Here is a 21,741-nt window from a genome sequence, read left to right on the forward strand (position 1 = left end):
CTACCTAAAATTGTAATAAAAGGAGATCCAAGGCTCCTTGAAAAATCTTAGCGTCTACTAATTTTGTTCCGCTCTATGGAATCGTTCAGTCCCACCTGATCTGCTTTTTCAGAAAATATCCATTTAGCGTCTTTCCTCGCTAAAATTGACTCAATGTTATTTGTGTCACCCATCACTCTCTCTAGTGAACTGTCCACTTCAGATCCCTGAAGTCATGTTGTTTCTCTTGAAAGTATTGGACCAAACGGGTGGTCAATTTTCCAGCTTTAAGAGTGCTAAGATGTTCATGTACCCACACTTTCACCTTACGGACGTCAGTCCAATGCAGTGTAACCCACAGTTGCACGTAAGTCTATAAATAACGCTTGTGGTGTTACAATTGCTGAACCTGTTCAAAAACACATACTGCCATTCTCCAAGAGTACACTTTTAGTTGCCTCAGTTAGGCTGCAAACTGAACAGCGCACGGATAGTGGTCCGATGGTAGCTTAGAAACCTGTGGCGTGATTGAATTGCGAGTATGGACCAGTTTGTCCTTAAGATTCGGGGCTCTCTTAAATGCAAAGCGTGGCAGTGGCATCTTATTAGTTAGTGGTTGTGTCTAGAATGGACCAATGTTTTCTCACTATCTGTCTTACTTTAGTTGATAGTGGATCAAACGTCGTGCCGACTAGGAGACAATTGTTCTTCTGTTTCAAATTTCTCTCCAACAGTGCGTCTCGTCGTGTATTCAAAGCACGTTTACGAGCCTGTTTGATAACTTTAGTAGGATATTCTCTCTCTTTTAACTTAGTCACCAATTGCTCAGATTGTTTCATAAATTTACCAGTTGTGGAGCAATTGCGACGATATCGCAAAAACTGTCCCACTGGGAGATTATCCCGCAGGGCTCTGGGATGGAAAGAGCGATAATGCAATAAAGAGTTCCTATCTGTGGGCTTTTGATGGACATTGGTCAACAATCCCTGGTCAGAGGCACTTATGTCCACATCCAAGTACACAGCGGATGTGTGGCTAAAAGACCAAGTGAAGCGGAGGCACTCGTCTGCTCGATTGAGCCATGTCAGAAAAGATAACAACCGGTCCTCTGATCCAGTCCAGATGCAGAGGGCATTTTCAATATATCTCCTTCAAAGATAAATATTCTCCTTGAAGGGATTGGAGGCATGATGTATAACATTTTCCTCGAACTGGCCTACATAAATGTAGGCCAGACTGGGGGCAAATGTAGCCCTCATTGAAGTCCCGACACCTGGAGATACAGCTGGTTCTTAAAAAAAAGTTCTTGTCAGTGCCAATTCAATGCACTGCAGGACAAAAGACAGGGGGAGTCATAGAATCACTCCCGAGCCCCAAGGGCCTGCACTGCTGCCACCTGCGTGGCGTCCTGGGGAATACTGGTGTACAAAGATTCAATGTCAATAGTCACCAGAAATTGGTGCTCAGAATCATATTCCACTCTCTTTAAGATGTTTAATATGTCAGTGGTGTCCTGCACAAAGGAGGGTTGTGTGATGACAGACTCCCTCAGAAAAAAGTCCACAAATTGGGACAAAGGTTCCAATACAGACTAGATACCCGAAACAATCGGTTGGCCAATGGTGGGCGCTGTGGTTTATGGATCTTCAGCAGGATGTAAAATGCCGAAACACCCGGTCTCTGATTGATGATAAAATCGGCTTCTTTATGTGTTATCCATTTTTTTCTCCACTGCTTTCACCACCAGGGTTTTGATTGTCCCCTGCAGTTTAGGTGTGGTATCCTGCATCAAAGGTTGATAATTAGTGTGGACCCCAAGCAATCTAAGAACCTCTGCCTCATAGTAGTTAGTATTGAGTACTACCACTTCCCGCCTTTATCGGCTTGCTTGATTGTTATAGATTTGTTATCTTGCAGTGATTTTGCAGCAGTCCAGTCAGTTTTACTCATGTTATTTGAGTGCGTCTGATTCTGCGACTGCTCCAAGATCTCAATGTCATGCGCTGTTCAAATACAGCGACCTCTGGACGCACCGAGGAAGTGGGGGGGGCAAAAACTAGAAGGTCGTTATAAATTGGTGGCAAAAATAGATGGAGGATGCCTTTCCTTGTCACTAAAAAATGTATGAATCGTGATCTTCCTCATCATCTCAAAGATTTCGGTCCGACTATTAAAAGTATCATGACGCAGAGTGGGAACAAAGCCCAGGTCCTTATTCAATACTCTTGACTCCTCCTGGGATAAAGCGTAACTAGACAGGTTAACCACAATATAATCCTCAGGGGATACTGCCTGCCACACATCACTACTAGAACCCATTATTAGTATGTTCTGCCTCTGCTGCGTGTGATGTGGGGAGAGTATGTCTGCTACGCGGGTGGATGGTTGGGCCTGCCACTGCCTCTTTGAGCAAGACCTCCTCCACCCCTGTTGCCTCCGTGAGATTTCCCTAAAAAAGACCTCTGCAATGCTCCCAAGTCCTCGTTTGTTCTTTTTTCAGGTGAAAATCTAACCCTGGTCTGATAAGATGTTGATGCTTGTATGCCGGACTCCTCCTCTTCACTACTGGTGTTATCAAACGTCCAGTTAGTGGGAGTGCCCCTTACTTGTCTTTGGCCTCCCCTTTGACAGTTCTGGTAGTTTGGCTGCTCTACCTGAGTTTGATAATATTTATCCCCGACATAGGGGAACGCCCACTCATGCGAGAAACGTTCTAAGTTCCGTTTAAGGCCCTTGATTTTCTGGTTTACCATTTAGGTTTTAATAATCCAGTAGATCACCATGAATCCGAGCCAGTTGTTCCTTAGCGTCTGTGATTGTGTCCCTTTTGATGGTTTCTTAGAGTTCAAGGATTTCCTTCAACAGTTCCTCACTCAGGGCCCGATGTAGGTAATCTCGATTTACCTACTCTTAAATACAGAATCATACCGATTCGGTATTTAAGAGTAGGCAAATGGGATGTAGGTAATTTCACTTTTGAAATTACCGAATCGGAATGATTCTGTAATTACCGAATCGGTATTTACCGATTCGGTAATTGCCATTGATTCCAATTACCGAATCGGTAAATACCGATTCGGTAAGATTACCGAATTTGCAAGGGGGACAGGATGTCACTTTGACACCCTGTTGCACCCCTCAATTGTGCATGGGTGCACATGTTGCTGACATACATGCCCTTGCAACATGGCACATTTTTTAAAGCAAAAAAAATGCTTTTTGAAGGGTTTTCATTATTTACCACCAACTTCTAGTTGGTGGTAAATAACGAATTCTTATACCCTTGTAGCACTGATTACAGTGCTACCTACATGTTAAATTACAGAATCGGTAATTTTACCGATTCAGTATTTTACCGAATCGGAAAAATTACAGATTCGGTAAAAGTACCGATTCTGTAATTTAACATGCCCTACATCTCATTTTCCAAATACCGGTTGGTAACGGCCGAAATTACCGAATTACCGAATTTCGGCTGTTTCCGGCCGCTATTTGCCTACCTACATCGGGCCCCAAGTCTCTTAGCAGTATTTATAATTAAAATAACCAGTCCCGAGTACACTTATTTACTATATAGCTCCAGTCCACTCGGAACTATTTGTCCTCCAAAAAAATCTTTGGTTCAATTCTTACCAATAGACTAGGTGGGGCTGCTCCAGCACGGAGATATTCAGTCATAAGAGCCAGTGAGGAAGGGAACAATTCTCGTATTTTCCCGCTACCTCAATCAACACTATTTGTGGTCTACTGTTTTACAGGTGGCACGAAACAATCATAAAAAGCTTACTTAAACAGCAAAGCTCTCACGGATGGGCCGCCGTACAAAACTCATCAATACAATTGGAGCTACAGTGGGAAAGAAAGCCAGGCCGCCCCCCACTCAACACACCAATAAACAACATAGGCCGGACTAGATTAACACGTCTAGTACCACAAACTCGACACTGGAGGGGTTGCCCATATTTTTCAAACTCCCTCAAAAAGAGTGATTCTTATTGCTAATCAAAGTGCCATGACGTTTCAATTTACAGTTAAAAACATATCAAAGAACCATCATAAGACCTCTCTCACCCAAACACAAAAAATTGTGAGAAAGGAGAGAAAGCACCTCACGGTCGTAACACTTAGGGGGTTGCTAGCTGGTACTCACTAGTGTACCCACTTATCATCATTGGTTACTTTCTCTACCAACAAAAAGGAAAAGTGTGTGTCTATCATGAAACTTTTGAAAACTGAAGAAAAAGAAGACGACAGTGAAACCTAAAAGTGAATGAGCGGTCAGTGCATAGTATCACTACAAGTGCCCACTGGACCCCGTGAGAACAAGAATATGATTCTCACCATTAAAAAGCGGTACAGCTTACTAGCTTAACGTAACTTTATTCATCGCTGTAAGCTTTCCCAATTAAAAATTGTTTTAGTCAAACCATAATCAATATCCATAAGCAAACATGTTTCGTTGCAAAAACTTCATGCAACTTCTTCAGGGCTGTAGGGGTTCCAAATGTTTACTTCATGCGAGGTTCACATCAAAACCTATGATGGTATGACATTAAAAAGAAAGAGAATGTGCCACATGTAAAAACCACCAACCAGTTGGTCACCATGGCCCTATGAAGTTTTGTGATTGCTATTACCATCTGTGAAACTCAAGCCAAATAGCTTGACTATGGCATTACACCCCACCTTACAATCATCAGAACCCCTACTTCACTTTAATGATGCCATCACAGATTCAGTTATGGTGGCTTTGTAATATCCAACCTCTGCCCCATCATTAGTCTGCTGGTACCCATAAGATACAGAAGTGGCCCCAGGCTACCCAGCCTCTTTGTCAACTGACCCATCACCAGAGAGCCAGTGTGCTGTTGTTCCAAACTATCCCCTGGTGCATTTCTGCCCAACCTATCAGAATTGAAGAGGTTTGAACAGTTCACCAAGAAGTCATTTTTCTCTAGATGTATAACCTTAAAGTCACTTAATGCTACACGCTTAATGGGCTGCTACTCCCATGATATACAGGACATGGCACACATGGTGATTTCGAACCTCCCAGACCCACTACAGGTACACTTCATAGAGCTGGTGCCACCGGACAAACTTCAGCCAGACAGGTCATTCAATCAGGCCTGGACACAGCTGAATCTGCAGCACATATTGTGGGTACGTCTGTTACGCCCAGGTGTTACACATGACTGAGGAATTCTGGATTCTCCACTGATGTTGAGCAGTTCCACAAGTTTCAGGGGTTTAAGAGAGGCTTTTCCATCAGGGCAGACTGCAACGCCAGAAACATCATCACCAGCAGCAGTAGAACCATTTATTTAAAAAATATACTGCTGCTGCATATGTGGCGGCAAGCTTTGCCTCTCTCTCCTTCCTCCTCCTCTTCTCCAGCCATGACAGGGAACCAGCCTTAGTTCCCTCTTATTGATGCACATGGCATCTGTTGGAGGATGGGTATCCTCCTTCCCATAGGTCTGAAAGATCATAAGTTCAGACCAAGGGGTCTTGCAGATTGTGGAAAGAGGTATATGCACTACCCTTCCAGCTGGTCCCTTCACCTATTCTTCCCTCTTCTTCCTTTCCTTCAGCTGACCACTTACATATTCTTCAGTAAGAGGAATATATCTTACTCCTAAAAGGGGCAGTGGAATTGATGCCATAGCAGGAAATGTATTGGGGGCACTACTCACTACTCCTGGTACTTTCTGATCACAAAAAAGGGTGACATCCTGCAATCCTAGTCTCAGGGTGTTGTACTGGCGTCTGTGCAGAGAAAAGTTCAAGATGCTGTCCCTCGCTCAGGTGTTGTTAGTGCCGGAGGCGGAAGACTGGATAGTATCTGTTAATCTGCTGCACATACCGATTCTGCATTTTCACAGGGGGGCCCTAAGCATCTCAGAACCAGTGCATTATCGATTTGTGGTCTTCTCATTCAGCTTGACTTCAGATCCAGGCGTCTACACAAAAGTGACAAAGGGTTTCTGCACATTTCATGCGTTCCCAGTATTTTCTTCCTTGGACTGCTGACTTTTCAATGCCAAGTGTCTGGACATGGTTTTGTACCACCTCAGGTGACAGTGCCTTTGCTGTAGGAACTTGGCTTTTCCATCAACAGGCAAAAGTCTCACCTGGTGCTTTCTCAGTGCATTCTGTTCATAGATGTAGTACTGAACACTACATCGAGTCGAGCCTTTACCCCTCATCAGAGGATAAGGGATATATTTAAGCTATGATTGCAGTGTTTTAGAATGGAGCACTTGTTCCAGTCCTAATAGTCTTATGACTGCCAGATCTGCTAGCTTCCTGCATCCTCATGGCCACACACACACTGGCCCAAGAGGGCCCACCAGTGGTCAGGCAGTGGTTCCAATACAGCAGAGATCTGTCACATTCTGCAGTGATCTTGAGGAACACTGCAGCATATTTGACGTATTGGAGTCTGGAGGAGAACCTAGTTCAAGGGATGTCCTTCTAGCCACCACCATCAGTAGCACGGATGATTCCATTCAATGCTGGATAGAGCTACTGGAGGAACTGGAGAAGCCTTTGGTCTCTAGAGGACCCGATAAGGCACATCTGTCTGCTGGAGCTGAGAGCAATTCAGCTGGCTCTAAAGGCATAGCTGTCATCCCTTCTTGGTTCGTCCGACCTGATCTTGATGTACAACATAACCACAATGTGGTATGTCAGCAAGCAGGTGAAGTGGGATCAAACCTTTTCTGTTGAGAAGCAATACAACTCTTGTTCTGGATGCAGTACCACCAGATCCGGTAAGTTTCCAACCATATGGGCGGTGCTCAAAATGTCAGAACAGAGAGTCTGAGTCAGAGTCCCCTTGCCTACCAATAGTGGCTACCTCACCCAGAGGTGGGCAGTACATCTTCACCTTTTGTGGCACACCTCAGATGGCAATGCTGATTGTCGACAGAAATATGTACCATGGCGCTCAACTATATTACTGCAACATTAACTGCGACGTTTGAAAGATAAGAACAGATTTCAAACAGCATATATAAGGACTTATTTCTTGGCTACTCTTTTTCGTTATAAAGATGCCACAGCATTGGTGGGTTCTCTATGAACATTTGAGGATCCCCCCCCCCTTACGTAGCTAAGCCTTGAAGAAGTTATGAATGTAACGTAACACTCGTCGGATGTCATGTCTCCCTTTCATCGTGCTATTCTGTTCTTCTAGCAACATGAACTGGACCATGAAAAAATAACTGTATAAACATGAAATGTTTTTGAAAACATATTTTTTTGCATGAATATATGTACAGTGTGGATTGACTTAATGTCACACTAATTATTACATTTGAGAGAACCCCAGTACAAATCCAAATATTGTCATATCCTGTGATTTGAGCGATCAATAGAATACTTAGATCTTGTGTTTAAATTTTAAAAAATCAATGTTCTAGTAATATTGTTGAGTGCCTGGGTACATCTGTCTGTATAAAGTTTAGCACGGCATTCTTTTCGGAGAACCTTGGAACAACATCCAAGGAAGTGGGTTTTTTCTGTTACACGGATTGGCACCTAAACTAATTATTTTTCATTCTTGGAATTTGCCAACACGCTGCCCACCTTTACACATCTTTGTTCTTCTGATGTGCGACTGTCTGTGCCAGCACTACCCCCTGTCTATTTTACAATTCTCATTGTCCTCAGTTCTGTGCCCTCCAGTGTACTTTGCAGGAAGCCTCTATGAGAAGCATTTCTGTTGAATTGGCACTTTCCACTTCACTACATTTTCCTCCAATAATCTTGATTTCTCAGGGGCTGAAAAAGATTCAACTAGACCTGGCCCAAATCATCTTATCAATTCCTGCTGGCAGAAACGGGTATGGTATGTGGAACTGATGAACATTGTCTTGTGCCCCTTGCTCTAAATACCTCACAGGATAGAGCTCCTCTCTCAAGTGGAGTGACAGGTTTTACACCCCAACCACCAGAGCCTCCACCTTCAGTACTGGCGAGAAATCAGAGGCTCCTGGCGGCTTTTTCTCTGCCTACTGAAGTGGTGGATGTCATCTTAAGTGACCATAGACATTCTACCAAAACGCTGTAACTTGGGAGATGGAGTAGGTTTGTCAAGTGGTGATCTGACAACTAAGTAGACCCTCTCAAGGCCTATTTGTTCTGTGATTCACCCTGTCATTAGCTCAGCAGTGTTGAACAATGGGTACAGTGAAGGGATACCTTTAAGCTTTGTCTACCTTTGTGTGTCTTCCAGATCAACCCGCTAGTCAAGTGCGCCATGGTTATGCGATTTCTGAATGGTCTCACCAACATGTTTCCCTCTTTTCATAATACCTCAATGGGACCATATCTGCTCCTTACTTTTTTAATGTGCGCTGCTTTTGGACATAGTTGCCAGTTGAAGGGGCTCACTTTTAAGACTGTTTTTCTGATCCCCCACTATGTCAGCTAAACATGTTAGTGAGTTGCAAGCACTAGGCATCAAGCCTTTCTTTGACTCATTTTTTTCTAGCAAGCTTGTTCTAAGAACTAGTGCTGCTTTCCTGTCCTGAGTGGGCACACCCTTCCATTTAGGACAGTCTATCACCCTGGTCTTTTTCTTTCCCCATGACAATCCTTTAAAGAGGAGCGGCAGCACAGGCTGGACCATAAGAGGGATGTCAGTTTTTATATTGACTTACCAAGGACTTCAGATTTGATGATCGTCTTTTCAACAACTACTAAGATGAGGGGGGAAAACATACAGAAGAGGACATTGTTGAGGTGGATCATCTCCTGCATCAAGTAGTATTATGCCTTAGCACACAAGGAGCCTGCAGAGGTCTCAGATGCATTCCACAAGGGCAAAGTCTTCTACTGTGGCTATGGTAAGGGTAGTGCCCGTGACAGAGATCTGCAGTGCAGTGATATGGGCTTCCCTCCACACCTTCGTAAAACATTATTGTTTGATTTGGAATTGCGGATGGTAGGTCCCTTGGCACACTCAGTTTTCTAGGTGTTTTATTTTAACTAGTTCTTTAAGCTCACCCCGTTGGTATTGCTTGGGGAATCTATTCAAAAGGGGAAGAATCTGCAGATAGAAGTTTCTATCAGAAGAAAATGTTACTTACCGTCAGTAATGATGTTTCTGCCAAAACATTTTACTTTTATATTGCTCACTGAACCCGTCCCTCATCCCCTCCTTGAAGGCTGGTTTTCTATTACAGCCCTTTTTAAAAAGAACTTTATAATTTTGAAGACAGACACAACATACATTGCTACCCATAGAATGGGAAATGAATTGTGTACATTGACAATAATATCAATAGTGGAAACACCAATCCGATAATACCGTCATCATTGCAAAATATATTGCACTTCAGTGAGCGTCGTGCACAAGGAAAAACAACAGATAAACAACAAAACCCATATATAAGGTAGGTGCACAGAAGCTTTCACAGGGCAGGAGTGAATCGTGTACAGATACCGGGGCAATAGACCCCGTCATCAAGGTAATCTTGTCAGGCAGCCCCCTGCTGTTCACGGCGCTGAGTGTAAGCGTGAACGGTTACCAGATGTCCCATGTGCGAGAGGAGGGGGCTTCCAAGGAGGCGTAGATTTAGCTAGTAACATTGCAAAAGGAAAGCCTTCTGAGCCAACCATCCAAGGTCGGACTATGCCTGCTTCACAAATACAACGCTATCTCACGTTTGGAAATTAGTAAAAGGGGTCAGGTGTAATAGTGAAACCCACCATCAGTGAGAGATGAGCAAAAACACCAGTCCAGATGTCCTGGGCTCATGTCAAAGTCATGTGTGCAAAATCAGCATCTACCACGCAGAACTTACAGACAATTCGAGGACAGTGAGAAATCCAATTTAGCCAGGAAACTAGGGGTGGTATGGGCGCGCCTGAGGAATTTAAAGTTTATCAGTTTGTGTCTATGATTGGGCAAGATCAGTTTGGTTTGTTGGCAACAAAAATACCAAATTTTAACTTCCAAAGGCCATTGTAACTCATGTTCCCACAGCTCCCTGAGACAGCAGTCCCCAACAGGCAGCAAGGCAAAGCAGGAATGATAAATTGAGTAGACAAGTTGTCTGCCATATGCGTTGCCTATGAATGTAGTCAGTCGAGGGAATTCGGTGGGGGGAGGGAATATGGGGAGACCTGAGAGCAGAGTGTGCTATGCAAGCGACACAGGACAAAATGATCCATAGTAGTGGAGGCAGCAAAGTGCGTACCATCATCATGAGACAGAACATGACCAACTGGGAACAAATCCCCAAATATGTGTAGCGCATGCCACCACAGTGTTTTTTTGACAAGGATATCTAAGGTAGGAGGCAGCCACTGATTATCCGTAAGCAGCAGGGACAGGCAATATAAGAGATCACCCCCCAGGACCCTAATAAATCTCCATGCCCAGAAGGTGGTGAATAGGGTCTGAATATAATTTGGGTCCAGCAGGAACCCGATTGGAAGGAGTGCATGCAGCGGTACCTCCCCAGCCTGGTCGCGTTCTGGTCTATCATAGAGGATACGCGCATCCCTGTAGTACCAGTGGTATACATAGTGACTCTAGGCCACTAGGTAACAGAGTTGAAAGTAAGGCACTCCAGAACCACCATGTTCATAAGGTAGTACCACTGTGTTCCACCCCACCCAGTAAGAGGCTCTTTAGCGTAGCAAAAAAGTCATTAGTAAGAGAAATAGGGATATTGAGGAATACATACCAAAAACAGGGAAGAGCCACCATTTTAATAATCGCAATATGGCCCACCATGGATAGGGGCAGGCGAATCCAACCCTCAATCTGCATCGTCAAGTGGTCAACCGCCAGACCATAGTTGATCCGCAGAACCTGGTCTTTGTCTAGTGGACATGGATGCCTAGGTATTTTATGGTATTCCTTACACCATTGCAGGGGATACTCGCATGGCTGAGGTGTCATAGCTGTGCTGAGGGGAAATACTTCAAATGTTACCCGGTTTATGTGACATCCATAATATCGGGCAAATCTTATTATCTCACAGACGGGGGGTGGCAGGTTATCTGTGGGATGCTGCACGAACAACAAAATGTCATCAGCATATAATGGGAGGAGCAAGGGGCCAGTTGTAAATTGTAAGCCGCGGTTGAGGTGCCTGAACCAAGGGATCTATGCCATGATGACTAGTAGCGGCTATAATTGACAAACCTGCCACTTCCCCCTTGCAATTGAAAAAGGCCCTGTGAGTGAACCATTTACTCATATATACGAGCTGTTAGCATCATCTAGAGGAGCATAATTTGGGAGGTAAGGCCACACAGTAGGCCCAACTTTTGGAATTTAGGAAGCAAGAAGGCCATTCAAGGAAGTCAAAGGCCTTCTTCGCATCAAGAAGCGTCATTGCTGCTGGAACGCTCGAGGAGACAGTGCAATCCCGAAAACAGTGTTCTCAGGTTGAGTGATGTTGAGTGATGCGGGACGAAACCTGACTGCAAAGGTGAGATAATGGTTTCTAGTAGGAGAGAAAGCAGAGTTGCAAGGACCTTAATTAAGTTAAAATAAACATTTAGCTGTGAAAGGGGTAGATAAGAGCGTATAGTGGGTCCTTGCCAAGCTTAATAAGGAGGGTGATCACAGCTTCTTGTAACGAAGCGCGTAGGGTCCCAGCTTCCAGTGACTCAGCAAACATGGCCAATAGGTGTGGCGCAGGGAGATGTTTATATGTTTTGTAGAACGACCCCATAAGGCCATCTAGGCTGTGGTCCTTAGAACCATCTAGGGAATCGATGGCTCAGATCACCTTTTCCTCAGAGCTTGGCTCGATAAGGAGCTGTTGCTGTGTGATAGTAAGCCAAACCATGTCAACCCCTGATAAATAGTTTACCACATCTCCACCATCCCCTGTACACTGAGAGGAGTATGAGAAAGTGTGGTAACGGAGGAGTTCCGCAAGGAGCGCACTGTTGTCCTTGGTGCATGTCCCATCTTCTAGCTGCAGTTCAGGAATGTAGCCACTACCCCGTGGTGGGCAAGCAACTGCACTAGCATACCACCAGGTCGCTCACCCTCACCATAGCACTGGGCCCTGGCATACTTCCCCATATGTACCACTTTGAGCTCTGCTAATGCATGGAATTACTCCCTGAGAGTCATGAGATTGTGCAGTGCTGTCTCGACCTTCAAGATGTTGTAGCATATGTTGTGCATTATGCCAGCAAGTTTGGAGATTCATATACCCCGAATATAAGCCTTGAAGGCTTCCCAGAGTGTAGCCTGTCTTTTAACTGATCCAACATTGAGCTAGAAATGTTCAACAATGGCTGAGCGAGGTTCTTTGCGAAGGCGTTGTCATGAAGAGCATTGCAGGGGAAGCGCTAACCTTGCTCCACTCTGCCGCCGTAGGGCACCGTCAGCACTTCGTGCATCGATCTGAAAGCGAGCGTGGGAGGGCAGCCATATTGCCGACCCCGGGCAATATGGTTGCCGATAACAGCCAATAGTCTATGCTAGACCAGGTGTTGTGGAGGGCTGATTAAAACGTAAATCTTGGGGCGTCATTTTGCCGATTGTGCCAAATGTGGTGAACGTTGGTGCCACAGATATCATGAAGTATGCCGGGGGATTGCGTTTTACCAGTTAGGGTGGCTGCTGTGGAGTCCCAGTGGGGGTTCCGGAAATGGTTGGGCTCATTCCCCATTATTACATGATCAGCATTTACCCGCCCTATTAAGGGCTGTAACGCTTGGAGGAATTCCAGAGAATTTACATTCAATGGGTACACATTAGGTAGTTGCACGTTATGTCCAGCCAGTAGCCTCATGACTGCGACATAACTGCCTGCCTCATCAGTGAATCTTTCCCTGGGAGTGAAGGGGGCAGAGCGATAGATTAAAAAGCACACGCAAGGAAATATGTACTATTCCCTTGTACCAGGAAGATATATAAGTGTGTTTAGAGGAGATGGGTCTACTGTAGGAACGCCACCTTCACGCCATGGCATGCATGATACTGTAGTACTTGCCTACCCATACATGGGTTATTGATGCCTCGTATGTTCCATGTGAGAAATTGTATCTCGACCCGCGGGTCGATAGTGCTACATTACCTGGTTATGTAGTGAGGTATGGAGATGACTTTCAGCATGTAACCAGTGTTGCAGAGTCTCTCACTGAAACAAACTATTCAACATATTCCAAAGATAACCCCCGCAACCCCCACCCACGCCTAGGCCCCTTAACGCCCAGCGAATCCTCACAGAAACAAACAACATATCAACTAGGAAACCAAAAATATATTTTACCACTTGGTATACACCACTGGGGGCGGGCAACGCTGCGGCCTCCGATCCCCTATGCAACCGGAGAATGGAATTATGTATTCCGGATTATAAGCCAACATAAGTAAAAACATATGCATCCATCTGGAGTGTCACAATATGAAAGGTGCTAAGTCAAGTGTAGCTATTAGCCAAGCCCCTGACTGGAGAGCAGGGGGACAGATAACCAAGGACAAACTCATTTTGGTTGTAGGCATGCGGAGATTAAGTGATTTGACCAGAATCACAGAATGTCGGGCTGAAGCTGAAACTCCCACTTGGTTCCTCAGTTGCAATGTCTGCAGCTCTGGAAGTAACACCACATTCTCTCCTCTAAGCGTAACATTTAATCAAGTGGTCAACTGGATAAAAAAACATAATGATAACAAATAATTTAAAAGTGCTTTGTCGCTATTGAACTAAGACCCTCTCATTTCTATAATTTCTAAAGGAAATGCTTTAGGTATTACAGTTTTGATTACATCAAGATGACGTCAGGCGTGCCACACTTTTGTAATAAATATAGAATGTTAGCAATCTAGTTGTCTCTTGTCTCTTTCTGCACATCTCTTTCCTCTTTCTGCACCTCTCTTGCCTCTTTTTGCAGCTCACTCTCTTCTTTCTAAACCTCTCTTGCCTCTTTCGGCACCTCTTGCCTCTTTCGGAACATGTCTTCCTCTTTATGAACCTCTCTTCCCTCATTCTGCAGCTCACTCTCTTCTATCTGTACCTCTCATGCCTCTTTTGCACCTCTCTTGCCTCTTTCTGCACCTCTCAAGCCTCTTTCTGTACATCTCTTGCCTCTTTATGCACCACTCTTGCCTCTTTTGATACCTCTTTTGCATTTTTCTGTGCCTCTCTTGCCTCCTTCTGCATCTCTCTTGCCTCTTTCTACACCCCTCTTCCCTCATTCTGTAGCTCACTCTCTTCTATCTGTACCTCTCTTGCCGCTTTTGCACCTCTCTTGCTTCTTTCTGTACCTCTCTTGCCTCTGTCTGCACCTCTCTTGCTTCTGTCTGCACTTCTCTTGCTTATTTCTACAGCTCATTCTCTTCTTTCTGCACCTCTCTTGCCTCTTTCTGCACCTCTCTTCTCTCTTTCTGCAGCTCACTATCTTCTTTCTGCACCTCTCTTGCATCTTTCTGGATCTCTCTTGCCTCTCTGCACCTCTCATGCCTCTTTCTGCACTTCTCTTGGTTCTTTCTGCAGCGCACTCTCTTCTTTCTGTACATCTCTTGCCTTTTTCTGCACCTCTCTTGTCTCTTTATAAACATGCTTTCCTGAATCTGCACCTCTCTTGCCTCTTTCTGCACCCCTCTTGTCTCTTTCTATACTTCTCTTCCCTCTTTCTGCACCTCACTGTCTTTTATCTGCATCCCTCTTGCCTCTTTCTGCACCTCTCTTGCCTCTTTCTGCACCTCTCTTGGCTTTTTACTCCCCTCTGCACCTCACTCTTCTTTCTGTACTTCTCTTGCCTCTTTCTGCATCTCTCGTGCCTCTTTATGCACCTCGCGATCTTCTTTCTGAACCTCTCTTGCTTCTTTCTCTACCCCTCTTGCTTCTTTCTGCACGTCTCTTGCTTCTTTCAGCACCTTTCTTCCTTTTTTTTGCACCTCTCTTTTCATTTTTTCTAGACTTTTCTTTTTCTGTATTTTTCTTGCTTCTTCCGGCACCTTCCTTCTTCTTTCTGGACCTCTCTTACCTCTTTCTGGACCTCTCTTGCCTCTTTCTGTACCTCACATGCCTCTTTATGTGCCTTTCTTCCTCTTTCTGCACTTCACTCTCTTTTTGCAACTCTCTTGCTACTTTCTGTGCGTCTCTTGCCTCTTTCACCACTTCTCCTGCTTCTTTCTGCACCTTTCTTCCTCTTTTTGCACCTCTCTTGCTTTTTTTCTGCACTTTTCTTGCCTTTCTTGCCTTTTTTCTCTACTTCTACTGCTTCTTTCAGCACTTCTCTTGCTTCTTTCTGCGCCTTTCTTTCTCTTTCTGCACATGTCTTACCTATCAATGTATAGTTAGAAATTAGCATTTAAAAAACCTTAGAAATTCACTGAAAAAAACTCAGGTTGCAGGAATGGTATAGTTAGAAATTGGCATTTAAAAAACCTTAGAAATTCACTGAAAGAAATCACAGGTTTCAAGGACGTTATAGATAGTAATTAGCATTTAAAAAACCTTAAAAATTCACTGAAAAAAACATAGGTTTCAGGGATGCTATAGTTAGATATTAGCCTTTAAAAAAAACATAGAAATTCACTATATTCACTGAAAAAACCATAGGTTTCAGGGACGTTTTAGTTAGTTGGACATTTCACTAGTACAAAACCAGAGAAATTTGCCCGTTATAGTTAGTTGAGCTAACTATAACTCGCGCCCCAGCAATGCACTGCTGATGAAGTCGCGTATTACATCATTCATGACATGGTCAGTGACATCACTGATGACATCTCAAATGACATCACTGGTGATATCATCCAGTGACTAAGTGTTTCTGTAAAGTTTAAATATGTTTTATATATATATATATACACACACGGTTGGGACGACCCAGGTCCCAAACGAAAGACGGCACCCACTGGAATTCTCACAAAAAATATTTTATTGTCCAAGTGCAAGTACAGGAAGCCCTCTCCCCTGCCAACAGACGCGTTTCGGCATTACCGCCTTCCTCAGTGTATATATATATATATATATATATATTACCTACTGGCGGTCGCCAGTAGGTATATATAGTTAGGATTTTTTCTCTATGGGATTTTTGAAAATTCTATGTCTAATAACTTTGGCGTTTGTGGACGGAATTGGCTGAAATTTTCAGGAAAATGGAACATTTTGTTTCTGAGCAGCCCCTGACAATTTGGGGGGGTTTCATCAAGGGGGGGCCGAGAAAAAAGGGGGGTCCCAAAACGTGTTTTTCCCATGTTAATTTCCATAGGGCGGTTGGCCTCACTTTTAGCTCGAACGGCTGAATGGATTTGCACGAAACTTGGCAAAATTGTAGGGACTGTTAGCCCGATGTGCCTTTGCTAGGTCTCAATATATGTGCTCCAGTGTATTTTGAGTAATTTAGGATCAAAAAAAGATATATATCTGGGCGGAGCCTAACCACACATCTGATCTGATTGGCTGTCAGCACTTCATCCAAGAAGTGTTGGCAGCCATCTTGGGACCAATATACATGATAGCACCTCATTAAAAAGCATTGTAGTTAATAGAGGGTTTTAGGACTTTAGTTACATTATAAATCATTTGTTGATGGTACCATACTCGTTTTAGGAATTGTGGTGGGTTCTAAGGTGATTTTACCATGTGAAAAAACCTTCTGCTGTGATATCATGAATATTGTTTGAAAGAAAACTAATATCTCATGATTTTCCCACAGTGGTTTGGAAGGGGATCTATAAGCTAAACTGAAAGCATATTTTCTGTAAATTCACATTATCTTTCTCAGTCATGTGAAAATGAAGTCTGACATTCTCAGTAAAACATGTACATCCAACAAGGACAGAGACTGTCAGTTGATTCCTTTGTGTTCTACTGCAGCCTCCTAGAGTGTTCTAAAGAACAACTAGAGCGCTAACAGTCCTACTTATTACAAAGGTATGGCACACCTGAAGCCATCTTGATTGGAATAAAGTGGTAACTCTTAAAACATTTAATTTAAAAAGAAACAACATGAGGGGGTATATTTTGCCATAGAAAGTATGATTAGTGCTGCAGAATGAAAAATTAGGGCACATTTTGAGTGACTTCTCAAATCCTTTTCTATTTCATTAAAACATTCTGACATGCAGTCTCCCAAAATGGCCACCAGAGACAAAAGAGCCCAAATGTAGCCCAAATATCACCCAGATGTAGCCCAAGTATAGCCCAATGACAGAATGTCCCAGAGTGTTCTAAAGAACAACTAGAGCGCTAACAGTCCTACTTATTACAAAGGTATAGCACACCTGGAGCCATCGTGATGGGAATAAAGTGGTAACTCTTAAAACATTTAATTTAAAAAGGAACAAAATGAGGGGGTATATTATGCAATAGAAGGTATTATTAGTGCTGCAGAAAGAAAAATTAGGGCACATTTTGAGTGACTTTTCAAATCCTCTTCTATTTCATTAAAAAATTCTGACATGCAGTCTCCCAAAATGGCCACCAGAGACAAAAGAGCCCAAATGTAGCCCAAATATCACCCAGATGTAGCCCAAGTATAGCCCAATGACAGAATGTCCCAGAGTGTTCTAAAGAACAACTAGAGCGCTAACAGTCCTACTTATTACAAAGGTATGGCACACCTGAAGCCATCTTGATTGGAATAAAGTGGTAACTCTTAAAACATTTAATTTAAAAAGGAACAAAATGAGGGGGTATATTTTGCCATATGAATTATGATTAGTGCTGCAGAAAGAAAAATTAGGGCACATTTTGAGTGACTTCTCAAACCCTCTTCAATTTCATTAAAAAATTCTGACATGCAGTCTCCCAAGATGGCCACCAGAGACAAAAGAGCCTAAATGTAGCCCAAATATCACCCAGATGTACCCCAAGTATAGCCCAATGACAGAATATCCCAGAGTGTTCTAAAGAACAACTAGAGCGCTAACAGTCTTACTTATGACAAAAGTATGGCACACCAGAAGCCATCTTGATTGGAATGAAGTGGTAAGTCTGAAAACACTCAATTTAAAAAGGAACAACATGAGGGGGTTAATTTTGCCATAGAAAGTATGATTAGTGCTTCAGAAAGAAAAATTAGGGATCATTTTGAGTGACTTCTCAAATCCTCTTCTATTTCATTAAAAAAATTCTGACATGCAGACTGAAACATGCACTTTGAATACCAGCAGCAGACGTCCCTGGTGAGCAGTAGCTTTACTACAGTGATCTAATGTGCAACTAGAGTGCTAACATTCAGAATTTATGGCAAATGTGTGACACATCTGAATGCCTTCTTGATGGAACCAAAGTAAACAAGCATTGAAAATGCAATAGATCTTGCCCTCGTTTAAGTTAAAGCCATTCTGTTTGTAATGAGGTGGCTTTTTAGCTTTGCTTTTATTAGTGTTTTTTCAACTTTCATGTAAATAACATGCATCTGTATGCATATAAGTATATGTATGCATGCATTTATGTTTGTATTTATATAGATATACAGATGATATATGTTTATATATGTATGTATATATATATATTCACTAAAAAAACCATAGGTTATAGACCATATATAGTTAGGAATTAGCATTTACAAAACCTTGAAAATTCACTGAAAAAACCATAGGTTATAGACCATATATAGTTAGGAATTAGCATTTACAAAACCTTGAAAGCACACTGAAAAAACCATAGGTTATAGACCATATATAGTTAGGAATTCGCATTTACAAAACCTTATTTTACTCACACAAAACCATTGAAATTCCATATATAGTTAGTTGCACTAACTATATATCGCGCACCCGCAATCCACTGCTGATGATGTCACATATTACATCATTCATGACATGGTCAGTGACATCACTGATGACATCACTGATGACATCTCAAATGACATCACTGATGACATCACTGATGACAACATCCAGTGACTGTATGTTTCTGTAAAGTTAAAATATGTCTTACATATTGAAGAATGAGTGGATGTATAAGTGTCTGGATGAAGGATTTAGTAGGTGCATGACTGACTGTATGAGTGAGTGATTAAATGTGTCTCACTGAGTGCATGGGTTAGTGACTAAACTGTCTTAATTTGTGCATCATTATGTCTGTTGTTCTGTAAACTGTTGCATGTGTTGATAAGTAGCTATATGAGTAACTATATGGGTTATTGATTGGTTGCCCAAGTATTTGTATGGGAGACTGAGTGTGTGTGTGGGTGGCTGGGAGGTGTATGACTCTGTGCATAGATGTGTGAGCAGTTGATTCACTAGATGTATGGTTTCAAAAGTGCATGTGGAAACAGCTGTATGGGCGGTTGACTGTGTGCATGAGTGTATTGGTGAGTGAATGGATATCTCAGTGCTACATGTCAAAGTAAGTACATATGTAAAACACAGTACATGTGAGAGTTGACATATATAAATAACTGTGCATAAGAGCCAGTGAATGTGTGAGTGGCTGTATGGATCATTGTGAACTTGTATCAGGGATTGTATAAGAGAGTAAATATGTGTTAGTATATGTTTGAATAAGTAAAGTTTGTATAACTGTATAGTTGAGGAAATGGAGGTGTGATTGATTCTTTGCATGACTGACTAGGTGTGTGAGTAACTCCATGGATGAGTGACAGTCTGTGAGTGTCTGTTTACACTGATTGTATCTAAGGTTATATTAGAGTCTGAAGAGGTTCATCGTATTATCACATGAATGATATCATCAGTGATGTGATCAGTAATGTCAAATGAGATGTCATCAGTGATGTCATCAGTGATGTCATTTGAGATGTCATCAGTGATGTCATTTGAGATGTCATCAGTGATGTCATCAGTGATGTCACTGACCATGTCATGAATGATGTAATATGTGACATCATCAGCAGTGGATTGCGGGTGCGCGATATATAGTTAGTGCAACTAACTATATATGGAATTTCAATGGTTTTGTGTGAGTAAAATAAGGTTTTGTAAATGCGAATTCCTAACTATATATGGTCTATAACCTATGGTTTTTTCAGTGTGCTTTCAAGGTTTTGTAAATGCTAATTCCTAACTATATATGGTCTATAACCTATGGTTTTTTCAGTGAATATATATATATATATATATATATATATATATATATATATATATATATATATATATATATATATATTCCACACAGATATCAGAATCTAGTACGCTCTCAGGAACACGTGATCAAGGCAAGTCGCCGAAACGCGTTGTGTGAATAAACTGAAGACTTAGTTTACTCCTGGATTGTTGTGTGGTTCCTGAGAGCGTACTAGATTCTGATATCTGTGTGGAATACTAAACTTTCCGGTTGCTTCGCCGGAGCGTACGCCACTTTTCAAAGGGTCACAGCGTTGCAGCAGAAGCAGCTTTGTTTGGATATATATATATATATATATATATATATATATATATATATATATATACACCAAGGTGTATTGAAGAATGAGTGGGTGTATAAGTGTCTGAATAGATGATTTAGTAGGTGCATGACTGACTGTATAAGTGAGTGATTAATCATGTCTTACTGAATGCATGGGTTAGTGACTAAACTGTGTGAATATCGGTATTAGTCTGTCAGTCGATGTGTAAGTTGCTGCATAGGTTGGTGAATAGCTACATGAGTGTCTATATGGGTTATTGATTGGTTGCCTGAGTATCTGTATGGGTGCCTGAGTGTCTCTGTTTGGGTGACTCTGTGCATAGATGAGTGAGTAGGTGATTCACTGGGTGTATGGGTTCAAGTGTGCATCTGTGAAGGCTGCATGGGTGGGTGAGTGTGTGTATGGGTGTGTTGGTGAGTGAATGGATGTCTCAGTGGTACATTGTGAGTAACTAAATATGTGAAAGGCATTATATGTAAGTGTTGGAGTATATAAATGACTATATGTGAGAGTGAGTGATTGTGAGAGTGGCTGTATGGACGAGTGTGTCCTTCTGTAAGTATGTGTTAGTGTCTGTATCAATAAGTGAAGTTGTGTGTGTATAATTGTATAGGTGAGTAAATGGGAGTGTGATTGATTCTTTGCATGACTGACTAGGTATGTCAGTTACTGTATGGATGAGTGGTGGTGTTTGAGTGTCTGTATAGGTGTATGAGTGCATATGATAGTGCTGTATTGATGAGTGAATGCATGTATGAGTAACTGTATGGATGAATGAGCGGACATGTGTGTAGACCTAGGAATCAGTGAGTGGGTATGTAGTAACTGGTATTGGTGTGTCTATGGTTTCGAAAATGGTAGTCTGAATTTTAGCGTGAGTGTATCAAAGGTTATATTCAGGTGTGAGGAGGTGCATCAGATTATCACTTGGATGATGTCATCAGTGATGTCATTAGTGATGTCACTGACCATGTTATGAATGATGTAATATGTGACGTCATCAGCAGTGCATTGCGGGGTCGCGAGTTAAAGTTAGCTCAACTAACTATAACGGGCGAATTTCTCTGGTTTTATACTAGTGAAATGGTACCCAACTAACTATAATGTCCCTGAAACCTATGGTTTTTTCAGTGATATATATATATATATATATATATATATATATATATATATATATATATATATATATATACATACACACACACACACACACACACACACACACACACACATAAGTGTGTGTGGATTATTTCAAGTATTTATGTTTCTCAATTTAACCCTCCTTGTTTAAAACATTGTATCGCTAAACTTCTCCAGATTTCATGTAAATCTCTTTGACTTAAGGTTCCTGCATTTTATTTCTAACATAGAAATAATTTCTAACGTGTGGTCTAATTTTTTTGTACAGTTTACATGTACCATTAAATAACCCAGTGATTGGCCCTT

At 42.3% G+C, this 21,741-nt stretch overlaps 1 protein-coding gene across 1 annotated transcript in view; it reads left to right on the forward strand.

Moving 5' to 3' along the window:
• The window catches only part of LOC147708404 (E3 ubiquitin-protein ligase PHF7-like), a 2,104,679-nt gene that overhangs the window by 1,911,537 nt on the left and 171,401 nt on the right, over positions 1–21,741 (forward strand). The gene's annotated exons all lie outside the window — the stretch shown is intronic.

The sequence above is a fragment of the Lissotriton vulgaris genome, chromosome 6 (assembly GCF_964263255.1).
Source record: "Lissotriton vulgaris chromosome 6, aLisVul1.2, whole genome shotgun sequence".
NCBI lineage: Eukaryota > Metazoa > Chordata > Amphibia > Caudata > Salamandridae > Lissotriton > Lissotriton vulgaris.